Source organism: Miscanthus floridulus, chromosome 5 (genome assembly GCF_019320115.1).
Source record: "Miscanthus floridulus cultivar M001 chromosome 5, ASM1932011v1, whole genome shotgun sequence".
Lineage (NCBI taxonomy): Eukaryota > Viridiplantae > Streptophyta > Magnoliopsida > Poales > Poaceae > Miscanthus > Miscanthus floridulus.
Window position 1 is genome coordinate 42,846,420 of NC_089584.1, and position 15,759 is coordinate 42,862,178.

The 15,759-nt window shown below is 44.9% G+C and overlaps 1 pseudogene; it reads left to right on the forward strand.

Moving 5' to 3' along the window:
• The first annotated feature begins 13,127 nt into the window (after positions 1-13,127).
• On the forward strand, positions 13,128-13,213 carry LOC136455715 (small nucleolar RNA Z199; annotated as a pseudogene).
• The last annotated feature ends 2,546 nt before the right edge of the window (positions 13,214-15,759 follow it).

Genomic DNA, 15,759 nt, shown 5'->3' on the forward strand with positions numbered 1-15,759 from the left:
AGTGACGGCCTCCTCAGAACCCCGTGATGGGACTTTTTTAACTTGGTTCTCAGGCTTAAACTGGTCATGGGAATACCACTTGGACATCGATGAGACATCTTTGATCGGAACATAAACTGGCCTTATGTTGATTGGAATCTTCTTTTGGAGTTCCCATTCAGGCATGTCCTCATCTTCTTGTGCATCACCTTCTTCAGGAGGCACTCGTTGTTCATGCATCGGTTGTGCTTGTTGAGAAGACGGTGGCATCTCATGATGCACTTGCTCGATATGAGCTGGAGAAGGTTGTGGCATCTCATCAGGCACATGCTTGATAGGAGGCGGGGAAGAATGTGGCATCTCAAGAATGTGGGGGTCACGAGACGGTGAAAATATCTCCCCGGCCTCAACAACTCACTCCAAATTTGGGAGAGGGGGAGGCGGTGAAGAAGCAATCAATATAATGTCCCATTTGTGCTAGAGGATGAACTGCCCCATAACGTCTCTGAGTAACACCAGCCCCTCGGGAGTTGCATAGTCTATCCTCTACTGCATGAATTTGGGCTTTACTATTTGCACCTCGACCCTAGTGTAGTCCGGCGGTATCTTATTATTGTGGTGTAAGCCACCGGGAGGATGTGCCATACCCGTTGCCACCTCCATCACAGTGTTCTGCCAGCCACTGAGAAACACCAAGGTGCAACTAGTTGGTTCCCATATGTGATCGACTGGGGTTGTGGCTGTAGTGGAACCTTGGCTACTAGGAACTTTTGGAGGGCTACCAACTAATGCCAGTTCTCTCGGTGGCGTCACTAATATCTATGGCTCCGTAGACAGTCCTTGCTCCTCCAGTGCCTTCGCAACTAGAGCCTTCACTTGGAGCTCAAGACTAGTCTCCTAGTCTCGGCCATGTTTCTTATACATGTGCCTATCCTCTTCGAATCCTTGCTTCCAGGTCATCCTTTTCCCTAGCCCCCTGGTGCGGCCTATGTGCTCCTTGTTTCCTAAGCCAAGGCTAAGCTCGTCCCTCTCTCTGGAAGGATTGAATGAGCCCGTCTCTTTGTCTTCAGCATATTTCAGTATCCTTGATACCGCCTCTTGGGTCTCCAGCTTATCAAACTTAAGATTACTGCTGGATGGTTCTGTACTCCTCGCATATATCCAGTTCCTTGAGCGTACCTTCAAGTTTGTCACATCGATATTCCCAGTAGTTGTGGCCTCTTCATCCATCTTCCTAAACTGCTCTTCCTTGGCATAGTAGCCACCGGGGCCTAGATAATGGTGGTGTTTGTTCCTCTTTGCCAGCTCAGTGTTATGGGCACTGAGCTCCAATGCCTTCGGTGAAGTCTTCTGAGCCATGAGCTCCTCCCATTGACTAGGAGTTATTTTGCCGAACTCGTTGAAGGGAGTTAACCCCTTTTGGATATACTTCATGTTGAGCTCCAACCTCTAACGTCGGAATGACTCTCCCATCATCCTGATAGCATTTTTTACCAATTCATGCTTACCCTCTAGAAATCTAAAATTGACCTTCAGCTATCTATCCCATAGTACATTCTTTATGTTCTCTGGTACCTCTTTCTAGTTAGGGATTGCTGGGTTCAATTTATCTCTTACTAGGGCCCCGATCGCATTACGGAATCGTCCTCTTAATTCCTTCGGCTCAAGCATCTCCCTTGCTGGCCTAACCTCCGTTATCACATAGCAAGCCTTATCTGGATATAGATTTCCTTTTCTATCTCCTCATTTCCTCTTAGGCTTGGTAGTCGTGGTTGTGTCTTGAGTTTGTGGAGCAAAGGCATCGTGATCCATCTCTGTGGCTGTTGCCTCTGCTCTCATTTCCTCTACTCTGTCTTGTCCAGCGAGATGTCGTGGACATTGATGTCATCTTTTTTGAGTTTCAAGAGGGACCTGTATATAGGATAGGTCAAAGTGTTAGCAGAGGTAACACAGCCAAAGCTTTAGCAAAATTTACAAGCTAAGGCTTCTTCCCTACCTCCTCGTTCGGGTCAAAATCCTTGTTCAAATCTTTCTCCATTGGCCTCCTTCTTGCTTCAGGTGGGAAAGGATCCTTGGGACTTTCATATCCCTCTTCTGACTCATCATCCTCTTCCTCTTCGCCTTCAGCAGCCTCTCCTTCGGGGCCTTCCTCCTCGCCACACTCCTCCTGAGTAAGCATCACTTCTAGATCCTTTTCTACCTCGTTATCAAACTATTCCTGAGTAAGCTGGTCCTCTAGTGCTTGCTCCTCAAGGGTTGGCTGCTCATCATGCTCGGGGCATCGAGCTGCACTGTCTGTTGTCCGTGACATTATTTCACGCTTTGTTCTAAAAGATGCAAGAAAGTGTGCTTTAGGTATGCAAGAAGGTATAAGAAATAAAAAAGGGCTATAAACCAAAGTAGTCCTATAAAACAACAATATATCAAAAAAAATAAGTAGTAGCAGTAGTAGAGGCCTCAGAAACATGTCAATCATCATCTGATCTTGAACTTGGAGCATCAAGGCATCATAACAGAGAAGAGAGGAGAAGGTAATGTAGGGGCGGCTGCTAATGATGCCAAGTTCCTCACAAGTTCTTGATCATCAGCTCATATTCCATATAATGTATGGACTTGGACAATTTCATCATCGGCAAAACAAAGGAGAGGAGAGGAGAGGGGAGATTTAGCAAAAAAAGCAACAGCTGCTTAGCAAACATAGAGAGGAAAAGGTGTAAAAAAAAGCAGCTGCTGCTTCCCAAATATAGAGGATAGGAAAAATAACCAAAAAATAGTTGACTGCTGCCACATGGTTGGAAGACCCCTGCAGATCAAAATCTGGTAACTTAGTAGAGGAGAGAGTAGAGGAGGAGAAGAGAAGTGTAGCAGCCAGTAGTTAAGAGTAGCAGCCAGCAGCTAGGGAAGAGAGTAGAGTAGTAGCCAGCTAGTAGGAGTAAGAGTAGCTAGCAGTAGCAAGTAGAGTAGTAGTAGTTCAGTAGAGTAGAGTAGTAGTAGTAGTTCAGTATAGTAGTAGTAGTATATAAAAAAGCAGGTGCTGCTTCTAAAACATAGAGGATAGGAAAGGTGGCAACAAATAGAGGAGAGGGAAGATTTGGCAAAAAAAGCAGGTGCTGCTTCCAAGAAAAAGCAACATGACAATGTAAGAACATCATATGCTTAATATCTTCCGAACTTGATAAGTAGATCGGACAATCAGAAGTAGTAGACAGTAGTAGTAGGGAAGTAGTAGAGTGGAGTAGAGGAGAGTAGTAGTAGAAGAGGAGTACAGAGAAGACAACAAGTACAGAGAAGATTAGTAGCCACCGGCCACAATAGTGTATTTTTAATTTTTACTAAAACTTGAGGATCATCATAATACTGACAAATGACAATGTAAGAAGAATAATATAAATACAAGGATTATTTCTACTCAGCAGATATTTATTCCCAAATATGATTATCTAAATAAATGATAACAGTATAGTATTTCAATTTCGGCAATTAAAAAGAACTGATGATAACAGTATAGCCAGCTCCACATAGGAAGGGAGGGGTGGTAAATTTTTCTAACTACAGCTTGCCTCAACAGTTTGCTATATCAATTATAAGAAAATATCTATCAAAAGAATAGTGGAAATATATATAATCTGGTAAAGCACAATGTGTTTGACATGTGGAAACATATATAATTATTAAAGTCGATCGGATTGCATAATCTGGTAAAGAACAGTGCAAACATATATAATCTAGTACAAGTGGAAACATATATAATCTGCCAAAGTGCACTCTTGTACAACCAAAATGCTAATGAGTGAGGGGGCGTGATTTCTAATCGTAATATATAGCCGCCGTAAAAGCTGCTGCATGAGCAAGATGGTCATGATTTCATCTTAGGGCCAAAGGAAACGGGATCAAGCAATTCGTGTATCATTTCTCCACCTTAATTTTTCCCCCACCACTCGAATGAATTCAAAGGTTGGCCTGATTGATTATTACACCTAATCATGTTGGTTGTGCCTCAAAAGGGCAGAGATTAAGGATCTTACCATCAATAGCTACCACCACAAGTTGGGGAAAAAGGAACACAAAAATGGCTCATCAATCATTTATTAAGAACTAGTAGTTATTAGCATTTTTCGGTTGGGTGCACAATGCGTCCATCCCAATGAGGTATTGCTATTATTGTGCAAACAAGAATAAAAACTTCTTGTAAACACTACAAACTTGCCCAACAGTGCTGGCCATTGCAATGAAGTTTGAGTGAGATGAAGCATGTACTTCATTGCAATGGTCCTATTGTTTGTTCATCATGGGTATAGACAAGTCATCCTATAACAAAAAAGGAACGGCAAAGCTAGGAGGAGCAAGAAGCACCTAGCCAGTGGCAATATACATATAACAAAGAGCGTGCAGTCTAGATAACAAAGTAGTAAGCATCAAGACAGTTGAAAGTATGCAGTGTAAGTGCCATGGAGCCCAATCAAAACCAAACACAAAACATATAACAAAATATCCTCCAGCTTCTATGTCAAACATGATAAGTAGCATTTTGTATTATTTATATTAGGAGTTGGCTTTTGCTTGTGCGTCCTGTTCTTGATTTTGGCATGCTAGGTGTGGACGACAATCACCTAAATCGAAACTATCAACTAATACAGTCAAGCAAGTATCATAGTCCAGCAAGTAATACAACTTTACTATCATAGTCTAGCAAGTAGCACAAGTTTTCATAAAAAAATACAGTCAAGCCAGCATGCTAGAACAATGCAGCAATATTTTGACAAGCAATCTAGCACATCTCATTACGACAAATCTCATACTAATTGAAGCAAACACAAGCATACTAATCTTACGACAAGTCTGAAGGCGAAGGCATAGAATTGCATAAGCAATATAATTAAGAAGAGCAAATAGAATTGCGAGGATTCTTCAGCCTCTATTCAAGATGGGGATGGACAGCAGAGAAAGGGAGAGGAGGAACATACATGTGTTGTCGGTGCGCGGGGGCAGAGGGCCGGGCGCGGGGCACCGGGAGCATGCGTCGTTGACGTGCGGGGGCGGGACGCCAGGGGCCGGGCGCTTGGGGCCGGGTGCGGGCGCGGGACCAGCGGCGTGGCCGGCAGCGGAAACCCTAGGCGTGCAGGGGCGAGCGCCGGGGCCAGGTGTGGGCGGGCGCGAGGCGCGCGGGTAGCCTGACGGCGTCGTCGGTGGAAGAAGACAGCGCCCAGATGACATCACTCCCGTGCACCGTCCTATTAATACTCCCTCATATTTCTAGGGACAGTTCCTGATCCAGCTGCCCCTAGAAATACATTTGTAGGGGCGGTTCCTGATCCAACCGCTCCTACAAATAGTTTCTATTTTTTAAATTATAAATTCTATATTTTTTATATTATAAAAATACAAAGTAATATAAAAAATTGTGTATATGCACAAATATAATATTTTGTATTATTCTATATATGAATAAATATATATATAAACAATTATAGTCAAAACAATATAGAAAACAAAAATTAAAAATTTTAATTTTAAAACTTTGACTACAATTTTATGATATTAAATGAAATAAAATAAAAATGTTGTAATAAATAAAAAAAAGAGTGGATGTTCAAATAGAGTCATCTGGATGTTGCAAACGGTAGTCTCACACACATGCATAAAATATAGTCTCACACACATACAAAAATATGTAGTCTTACACAGGTACATAAATATATAGTCTCGCACGCATGCATAAATGAAGTCTTACAAACACACACTTACACAGACACTCCACATTCAACAACTAGCTAGCTCGTTGTAACGACTTTCCCCTTGACACATTTTCGTTCCCATGGCATTATGTCTTTGGGGAGGTTCTTTTTGACAACACTGATCTTCTTAGAAAAGTCTATGAATAGCGGCATCTCATCGTAGTTATTGTAAGCTTCAACATCGTCCATGCCATCAACTCCAATAATGTGTTGTTTCCTGGAGGCAACCACATGCTTTGTCTTCTTCTTCGGAGGGAGGTTACTTTGTGGGTCAGACATATAAAAAACTTGTGCGACACATGAAGCGAGCACCCAAGGGTCATCTTGGTAGCCTAGATTCTCGAGGTCCAGGACTCTCAATCCGATCTTGTTTAGTTGGTGTTGTTTGATCCAGCGGCATCGAAACAGGGCCACCGTTATATCCCTTCCATAGTCAAGTTCCCATATCTCTTCAATGATGCCAAAGTATTGGATCTTTCACCCTAATCCATCGAGAGCCTCTATTCGAATGCCGCTATTTTGGTTCACATATTTACTATCCTTTACGTGGGTATAGTACATATACCCATTGATGTCATAAGCATTTCAAGATGTCACTTGTCTCGATGGCCCCTCCGCCAACCTACTGATGGTAATAGAGTCTATGGTTTCTCTAGGCGGTATGTTTTGGTCCTTCAACCATGTAGTTAGTCATTGCTTGTGCTGTTTCATGACCCAATCATCTGAACAGCCATTTCTCTCCGCCATAATGATAGCCAAGTGTTCATCAATATACGGTTGCATTAGTTGTGTACTCTGCAAGATACTATAATGTGCCTGACTCACCTCTTTGTAATCATGGTCGATGAACACTTTTCTACCACTGGTGGCCTTCCCAGCCAGCCTACCCTTGTGACGAGAATCGGGTTTACCAATCCCTTTTTGTACTTTTAGGTACTCTTGATAGCACTCGACGACTTCTTCAGTACTGTAACCCTCTATCATGGAGCCCTCTGGGTATGCTCGATTATGCATGTATCAACTTAAAACCGACATGAACCGCTCATAGAGCCACATTTCATGCAAGTAGCAAGGGCCAAGCGCCTGTATCTAATGAACCATGTGAATCATGAGATGTGGCATTATATCAAAAAAAGCAGGAGGTAAACACATTTCCAGTTGGTTTTGTGTCTCCACTAGAAATTCATGTAGGTCACTCAGCTCTTCCTTTGCAATCATCTTCTATGAGATCTTCGAAAAGAAGTAGCACATGCGGGTGATGGCCATTTTCAAGAACTCTAGCTTTATAGCCCTGATTGCAATAGGTAGAAACACTGTCAGCATCACATGGCAATCGTGAGCCTTGCAGTGTGTTATTGACAAGTCCTTCATCGACACTAGCTTCTTCACATTTGTTGAAAACCTAGTCGAGACTTTGATCCCCCTCAGGAAAGTGCATATAGCTCTCTTCTTGTCTGGTGTTAGGTTGAAGCACGCCGTGGGTAGAGTGTATTTTCCATTAGCCTCAGGTACCGGGTGAAGCTGTGGCATCATGTTTAGCTGCACCATGTCTTTCCGTGCTTTTAGACCATCCTTTGACTTGCCTGTGTCCATCAAGGTAGCAATGAGACTCTCAAAGACATTCTTCTACATATGCATAGCATCAATGGCATGGGGGACCTCCAAGTCTAGCCAATAAGACAGATACTGAAAGAAGATCGATTGTTTCTTGAAAGGTACGCCTTCAACAGGAGGTGTGCTTCTATCTCTGTTCGTCCCATCTGAATTCTTCTTTCCATAGATGACGCATATGTTTTTCACCATTCTGTACACATGTTCTCCGTTATGATGTCTCTCCGGAGGGGGTTCAATCTCCAAGGCGTTGTCATAAAATCTAAAGAATAATTTGCTGCGGTACTTGTGACTTGTCTTTAAGAAGCATCGATTCCTTAGGTAAACTATCTTCTTGGATGCATCCAGGTAAACCCATGTAGTACCATCCAAGCAAACCAAGCATCCGGCTTCCCTTTGATCTGTCCAGATAAAGCAAATAGCGCGGGGTAATCATTGGTAGTAACAAATATTATTGCTCTACATATGAAGTCCTCCTTTCGGAATGCATCGTACATCTGCTCCCCATGCCTCCATAGCCTCTCCATTTCTTGCATCAAGGGCTCGAGGAACATGTCTATATCAATGTCTGGTTGTTTAGGGCCAGAAATAAGAATAGTGAGGAGAAGGTACTTTCTCTAATGACGCAACCATGTTGGGATGTTGTACATGGTCAAGATCACTAGCCATGTGCTGTGGTTGCTCATCCTCTCATTGAAGGGATTCATTCCATCGGTGCTTAGGCCAAACTATACATTCCTTGGGTCATCGCTGAATTCTTTGTGCTTCTCATCAAACCTTTGCCACCTACTACAATCAGCCGGGTGTGCAATCTTATCATCATCCACCTTGCGCTCATCATCCCACCATGTCATGAGTGTGGCTTCTTTAGGGTTTAGGAACATATGTCTTAAGCGGTCGGTCACTGGTAGGTACCACATTACCAGGGCAGGAATTCTTCTCTGCTTTGCATCGTTGCCTAATGGAGTGTCCTCTAGGGGCTGAGATTCTTGTACCACCTTTTTGTACCCTTCTTATTCCTCTTTTTCCCCGTGGAGGGTTCGTCCCCACCATAAAGGTCATTGTTCTTGTACTGGCTAGCCCCACACCAGGGACATTTATCCAGTGACTTGAACATTTCGCCACGAAAAAATATACAGTGGTTGGGGCATGCATGTATTTTTTCAACCCCCATTGTCAATGGACTTATGACCTTCTTTGCTTGGTATGTGTTGGCAGGAACTGAGTTTGGTTGTGGCAGCACCCATGGTAGGAGATGCAATAGATCATTGAAACTAATGTCTGACCAGCCATACTTAGCCTTCAGGATGAGCAGCTCAAGCATGAAACGTAGCAATGTCCAATGTGTCGGACAGCCCTTTTCAACACCATACACAGCCTCCTTCGATGCTTTTGTCACTCTTTCCAAATTTTCTAGACTTTTTGGGCTATTTAGTAAAATCTTTGGTCCAAGGGTTCGAATCATGTCCTCTAAATCATCTTCATCTCCGACACGTGCTCCACCATCATTATTGGCACCACCTTCGTCGTTACCATCCCAACCACCAACATCACCACCTTGTTCATTACCAAACTCAAAATCCATTCGTGCATCAAGCTCTGCTGAATATTGGGACAGGGATTCTATGGTTACGTCGTCGTATTCCTCCTCATCCTCATCGTTAACAATAACCGTTTCACCATGATGAATCCACACTATGTAGTCCTCAACAAATTCTCACATAATTAAATGTGATCTGATGATAGTCACATCTATCCATGCCATACGGTTCTTGCAATCTTTACAGGGGCAAATAATTATATCCTTATTCTCTTTCAATGTCGTTGCATGCTTCGTTGCGGCTTCAATAAATTTATCCACCTCTTCACGGAAACCTGCCTTAAACCTTAACGAACCATACATCCAAGAGTTCCTGTACTCCATCTTTTACAACAACAACAAAACAAACATTAAAGGACTACTTATTCAGATATATATATAAATGAATCAAAGTAATAATTATTTGAGAATAATTGTATATACTTCAGATATATATGAATATAAATCTAATATAATTACATGAAGCATACAAACACACCATGGTAGAGGGAAATTAATTAATGGCCCATTTATCCTTAAATAATAAAAATACATATTTATTGATTATAATAAATAATTTCAAAGACAACAATTAGCAATAATTATATTTTACCCAATATCTTTCATACAAACCCTAGTCCAATTTTATCAAACATAAATTTACAAAAATGAAATTAATAAAAAAACCAAACCCTAGATCTAGATCACATGCACATGAAACATCCACAAAACTAACTAATTGTTCACTAAAATCAAGAAACATGGACCAAATAAGGGTATGATCTTGTTCCCCTCCCTAATTTACCCTAGTACATTTAAAAGTTGGGTCTAATTTGCTCATAAATAGCTCAAGCACCATAGAAGAGAGAGAAAAACAAAACTCTAATTACTCACTAACCAACCATTAAAACTTCAAAAAAAGTGTGGAATAGCATTTTTTTACCTTCTACAACCTCTCCACCAAAGGATTTGAGACCAAAACCTTCCCCCTTAGTAGAGAAATTTTTGGGAGGTGCCCAAGGCCTCCCCACCTTTCTTTCACGGGTTGGAGTGAGTGACCCGAGGAGAAAGAAGGTGTTGCATCTGTTTTATATGGGGGCATTTATAGGGGCGGCTGGTGATTGAGCCGCCCCTACAAATCAGAGCTATAAATACAGGGCCATTTGTAGGGGTGGCTCAATCACCAGCCGCCCCTACAAATACCATTTCTAGGGGCGACTGGTGATTGAGCCGCCCCTACAAATCAGACCCCATTTGTAGGGGCAGCTCGTAACACCAGTCGCCCCTGCTGTTTCATTTGTAGGGGCGGCTCCATCACTAGCCGCCCCTACAAAAAAATTGAACCGATGCTAAAAATCATTTTCTACATAGTGAACAAGGCACTTTTTAGGGGCGGCCGGCATTGATGCCATCCCTACAGTGGCTCGAGCTCTAGCACAGCAGCCGCCTCTACAAATAGCATAGTAGGAGTGGCTGTTAATACGAGACGTCCCTACAAATACGTCGATTTGTAGGGCGGCTGATATTACGAGACGTCCCTGCTACCAGCGAGCCATGTTGCCCCAATTCAGCCCAAATAAATTGATGCCTTCCCACGCCCGGCCTCCCCTCTCGCTCGTCTTGCTCATGCTCCTCTCGCAGTGCGCCGCCTCCCCCACCCGCGCCCCATCCCCTCCCCCACCCGCGCCTCCCCTCCCCTCCCTCCCTCTCCCTCTCCTTCTCCCTCTCTACCTCTCTCTCTCGACGTGGTGGCGCACCGGCCCGACCCCAGCGTAGGCGCCTCCATGTGCGCACGACCTGGGCGACGGCACTGCCGGTGTGCGCCGCAGCCGCGCCGACAGTCCCGGTGGTGGCCGCCACCTACCACGACGTGGCGCCTGCGAGCCCTGCCGCTAGCCGCGGCACGTGGCTACCCCTCGGCGCAACATGCCCCCTGCGGTCCTCGCATCGTCCCCTCCTCGGTTTGGTCCCCCTCTCTCTCCTTACCTCTTCCTGCTAGATCTCCCTCTCCCAGCGTTCGCGGAGGCTCGCTCCCCTTCACTATGGACAGCGATCTATGTGCACACGAACTGTGCGCCTGTGCTATAGGAAACCCTAGCTTTACTGATGTTGCCTTCAAATGGAAACTAGACCCAAATCTATCTATTTTCTGTGTCTATTGATATATGCTACAGATGTTGCAGGTCTGTACCTATTCATCGATTTGCTTCGACCCCAATTACTCAGGTACTTCTAATCTTGGACTTGGATTCTTAGACAGCCTGGATTAAATTCATGTGTGCTATGGCCAGTGCTTTAGTGCTACTGCAAACCTTCATAGTTGGTGCACTATCTTTTTGCTGTGTTGTTTTACAGTGTCACCTAGCACTGTCTTTTTGCTGTGTTGCTTTACAGTGGCACCTAGAACTATCATGACAGATTAAAGTATGATCTGAATTAGTAGTTTTGAGTATAGACTGCATGTTCAGAGCTACTAAGTATGCTTGAATGTAAATTGGCTCACATAAATTAGTGGCAGCGATCTGGTGACTTATTCATCATGTTCTATAAACAACTTGTTTTGAGGATGAAACATAATGCTATCAGAACTCCTGTTTTTTGTAATTGCTGGTTCGAGTTCAGAAATCTTTTTCTGAAAACTTTCTTCTATTTCTCCAGATGTTTGGTTAAATACTTGGAGTTTCAGCTTGATTCGTACCTGGAATGGAAGGTCTAGTATAGGAGCATGTCCCAAGTTGAGTTTTATGTCATGTGCTTTTTTAAAGGGTATATATGGTACAGCTGAAATTTTGCTCAATATGATGCTAGGTAAAGAAAAAAACTACCGTTCCAGTCTGTTGTATGGTGACACAGAAAATTACCCTTCTGGGTAGTGGGTTATCAATCTAATATATGATAGTTGTTGTGTTAAAAAAAGTTGATAGTTGCATTTTATCTTCATGGTGGTTAACTGGTTATTTGTGGCAGGGGAAACAAATCCATTGAGTTGGGCAATGAGGATGATGGCTGCAAAGTGGTGGGCAATATATATCACGACCAATTGATAATTGTAGATGGGCAAGTACCATGTTAACTCTTTTTTCAAATAATTTGATTGCTGTGTACTCTATCCTTTTATCCTTTTTAAGTCATTTTTTCTTGCTCGTATATATTACCACTACTGAGATCTAGTACCATATTAACTCTTTTTAAGGCTAGATGAGCGATGATAAGAGCTCTCACCTCCAAGGCTACAAAGAGTATGATTTATTACAAGCCCAGATCTGATGGAGTAGGCTCATAGAATGATAGAACTACTTACTGTTTCTCGACAGTTGAAAATTTTGCCTTTGATTGCTATTAAATTATTTGATTTGCATAATCAATAATTCATGCAAATTTGTAAATTACTTTAGGAATAGTTAAAGAATTACTGAGTTGTTCAGTGGAAGCACAATAGATTCTGATGTTATTGAATTATGAACCGGGTCAATGCATGTATGTTGGAAATTAATATATATGAACCCTTGTAGTAAAGCACTCATGGATTTAACATTAGTTAAGATAGATGCATATGCTGGTTAATAATCTGAATTGTAACATTTTTTCTGTGCTGAGTTGCTACTTGTTTCCAGCTTAGCTTTGTTGGTTATGTTTTTGTCGCTGCTTGCAGTTAAATTAAATATAGTGAGATTCATTAAGAGTTAGTAAATGTTGCATTTGATGGGGTCTGTTATGGTGTGGAGCCTTTGTTTTGTCATAGCATTCTTTACATGTGGTCATGCCATAGCTCATCTTTCTGTTTCCTGTTTCCTTCTTTTTTGGCATGATCCTGCATGAGCACAAGGCTTCAGAAGATCACCCGCTGGCACAACATAGACAAGTGCCGTGACAGAGGTTAGTGATCACACTCCCACTCCACCTCTTAGGCAGCAGATTTCAGGTGACTAGCCCCCCTTAAGTTAGGCGCTGCACCATCTTTTTTATCGGACCCTGAGATTGCCTCCTCTGATCAGCTCAGTGGACAGTGGGCATGTCTTTCTGAACCAAAAAATGCATGATCATTGACCATGTTGAAGTGTTCTTAATTAATACAATGATAGCGTCATACAATATATGTGTTGGAGCCTTTTGGAACATTTTCTATCAATTTGCACTTGTCTCATCATGCTGCTTATAATATTGTGTGAGTTTGCAAATTGCACTACATTTAAACACTTTTGTTGCCTGCTTACACTGCTGAAGATCAAGTGATGAGCAATTAACTGCTCCAACGATATGATTGGAGTTATTTCCCTATGATTCCCAAGTATTTAAGTCTCTGATGATCCCATCTTTGTCCTTGTGTGTCATATTAAAGAAGCATTATACTAAACAATGATTGTCATTGTTTGTCTTCGAAAATCTCAACATTTTGTAATTGAGCCTCATAGCACTACTTGTCCTACTCCTACATCCATGTTGCTATATTTCTTGGGGATACATAGCTGGGTTTTTCTTGCCTGTTTCCATGGTCAGATGATGAGTATTAAACGGCAATAATATGATTTGATATTATTCTCCTATGATTGAATTTAAATCATGATGGAGTTGTGCATGAAAAATATATGTTCTAGTCGAATTTGAATTGTAAATTTAAATTGTGTTGACAGAAAAATATACTGTAGGGGCGGTTCTAGACTGAACCGCCCCTACAAATTGATTTGTAGGGGCGGCTGTTGTCACCAGACCGCCCCTACAAATGCATGATTTGTAGAGACGGTATGATAGGGGCGGCAGACCGAGCCGACTCTAAAACCATCGTCAGCCACCCCCAACAAATGCTTTTTGCTTTTTGTAGCAGTGGTCGTCCTCGACGTGGCTCCATGCACGCCGTAACCCGGAGCAGCAGACGCCATGTCGAGCCGCCTCTGCCTCCTTGCCACGAACTCCGGTGAGTTCCCCACCGCTGGTGAGCCTTCCTCCAAGCCAAAGCTCCCACCTTTTCATCTTAAGCTCCCTAGAACGCACGCATGCCGGTTCAAGCCACCACCTTGGAAGCAGGAACAGTCTCTTGGAGCCCCTTTGTCATCAACCGGAGCCGCAGCCACGGTCTCGCCGCCAAGCCCGCAACGTCGAACGTGCCGTCGAACCGCATGACCATGGCGACTCCACATGGCCTCGCCACCAAGACGTCATCGTGGAGCTCTGCCTACACTAAGCTTCGCCACGACAAACCATCCTGCCAAGGGAAGCCGCGCGACCCAGGAAGCACCTGGACCGCGCCAGCGCATGCGTTCTGCCTGCACCGGCCTCCTCCACCTTCACGACGCCAACCCTATCCTTGAGCCATCATCTACATCACCTCCATCGTGACCTTCCTACCACTAGTGAGCCTCCCCTTGCCAAAGCCTCCACCTTTCACCTCTGTGTCGACGCCCTCGCCTGAGATCGGCCTTGGTGCCTCGCTTCGTTCACCGTAGGGAAGCCTGCACCTCCTATCCCTCCTTGGTGCAGAAGACCCAAGCCTCGACCACCACCAGCAACCCAGCGACCATCTCGCATGGACGCCGCGCCATGGCCTTGCATCGGTTGCTCCAGCCTACTGCCCTCACCGCGGCCACGACGTCGCCGGCGCGCACGTACTGCCTGCACCGGACCCTACAGGCACCACTCGATGTGCCGCCGCCGAGCCCACCTATGAGTTCCGGGACCCCAAAGCCCCACCTTTGTATGTTGCCCTTGCCTGCCTATCTTGACCATCGTCGCTGGCTCTGTCCCCACGTTGCCCTAGCCTCCCAGAGCGTCGCTAGGTGTTTTGTGCCCACTCACGCATGATCCGCTTCACATGACCACAAGCCAAGCCCTTTCGGGCCTTTCACCGAACGCCTGCTGATGGGTTGCCACCGTTCGCCCATGGCCGCGGCCACGTGCTCTTGGGCGCTCGGACTGGCCAAGCGCCATCACACCCACGTGTTGCGTCCAGCAACACAAGGCAAGCGCACTAAGCTATGGCGCCAACTGTGGTGGGCGCGCCGCCGCCGGTTGAGGCCCCGCCAATGCAAGCAGAGGTGGCCATGATAGTGACAAGCTAGGCATAGCCGAACGCAACCACGGTGATGCCCGAGGATGCGGCATGATCCGTGCCACCGGCAGCCCAAGTGACGGCGCCCGACGTGGGTCAGACGGAGGGGGACACGGCCAAGGGGTCCTCGGGGGTCGTGGCGGTGGCGAAGAGGACCAGCGGGGGGTCACCCTTGGCCCTGATGTCGGGGGCAGCCACTCGCCCATGCGTGGTGAGCCACTGCTCTAGTGGATGGATCCGTGAGACCCAACGTCGATACTCTTCTCGCTCGACGATGCTACTAAGAGCATAGAGCAGGAGAGTCTCAATGAGGGGATCTCGGTCATGTTGGACGCTCTGAACCAGGCCAGGGGTGCCCTGCGCAACGTCATCATTCCTACTGGCTGGGTATTCACTTAATATCTCCTCTCACTTTCTTCTTTCTTCATGTATTTTTGTGTTCTAACATTGATCTTCTTTTAGTCCCTTATTGCTCGTAGCCGGGAGAAATCCTGGTTCCTTCATGAGTAGAAGGAGAAATGGGACCACCTCGCTAAAGAGGTCCGGCTGCATGGGAATGTGAGTGCCCAGCTTGTTGCCCAATAGAGGGTGGGTGAGATGACTCCCTTGGCCGAGGAGGCGGCCAATCTCTAGCTAAGGGAGGCAGAGGCCTGTCAGGACGCGGAGGAGGTCGAGAAGGCATTTGAGGAACTATCGAAGAGGGCACAGCAGGATCAGGAGGAGGCTGCCAGAGTCCGGAGAGAGCAGGACTATCTACTCTGGAGGGACGTTGAGACCCGCCAGCGGGTCATTGACCTCCTGGCTGAGGCTGA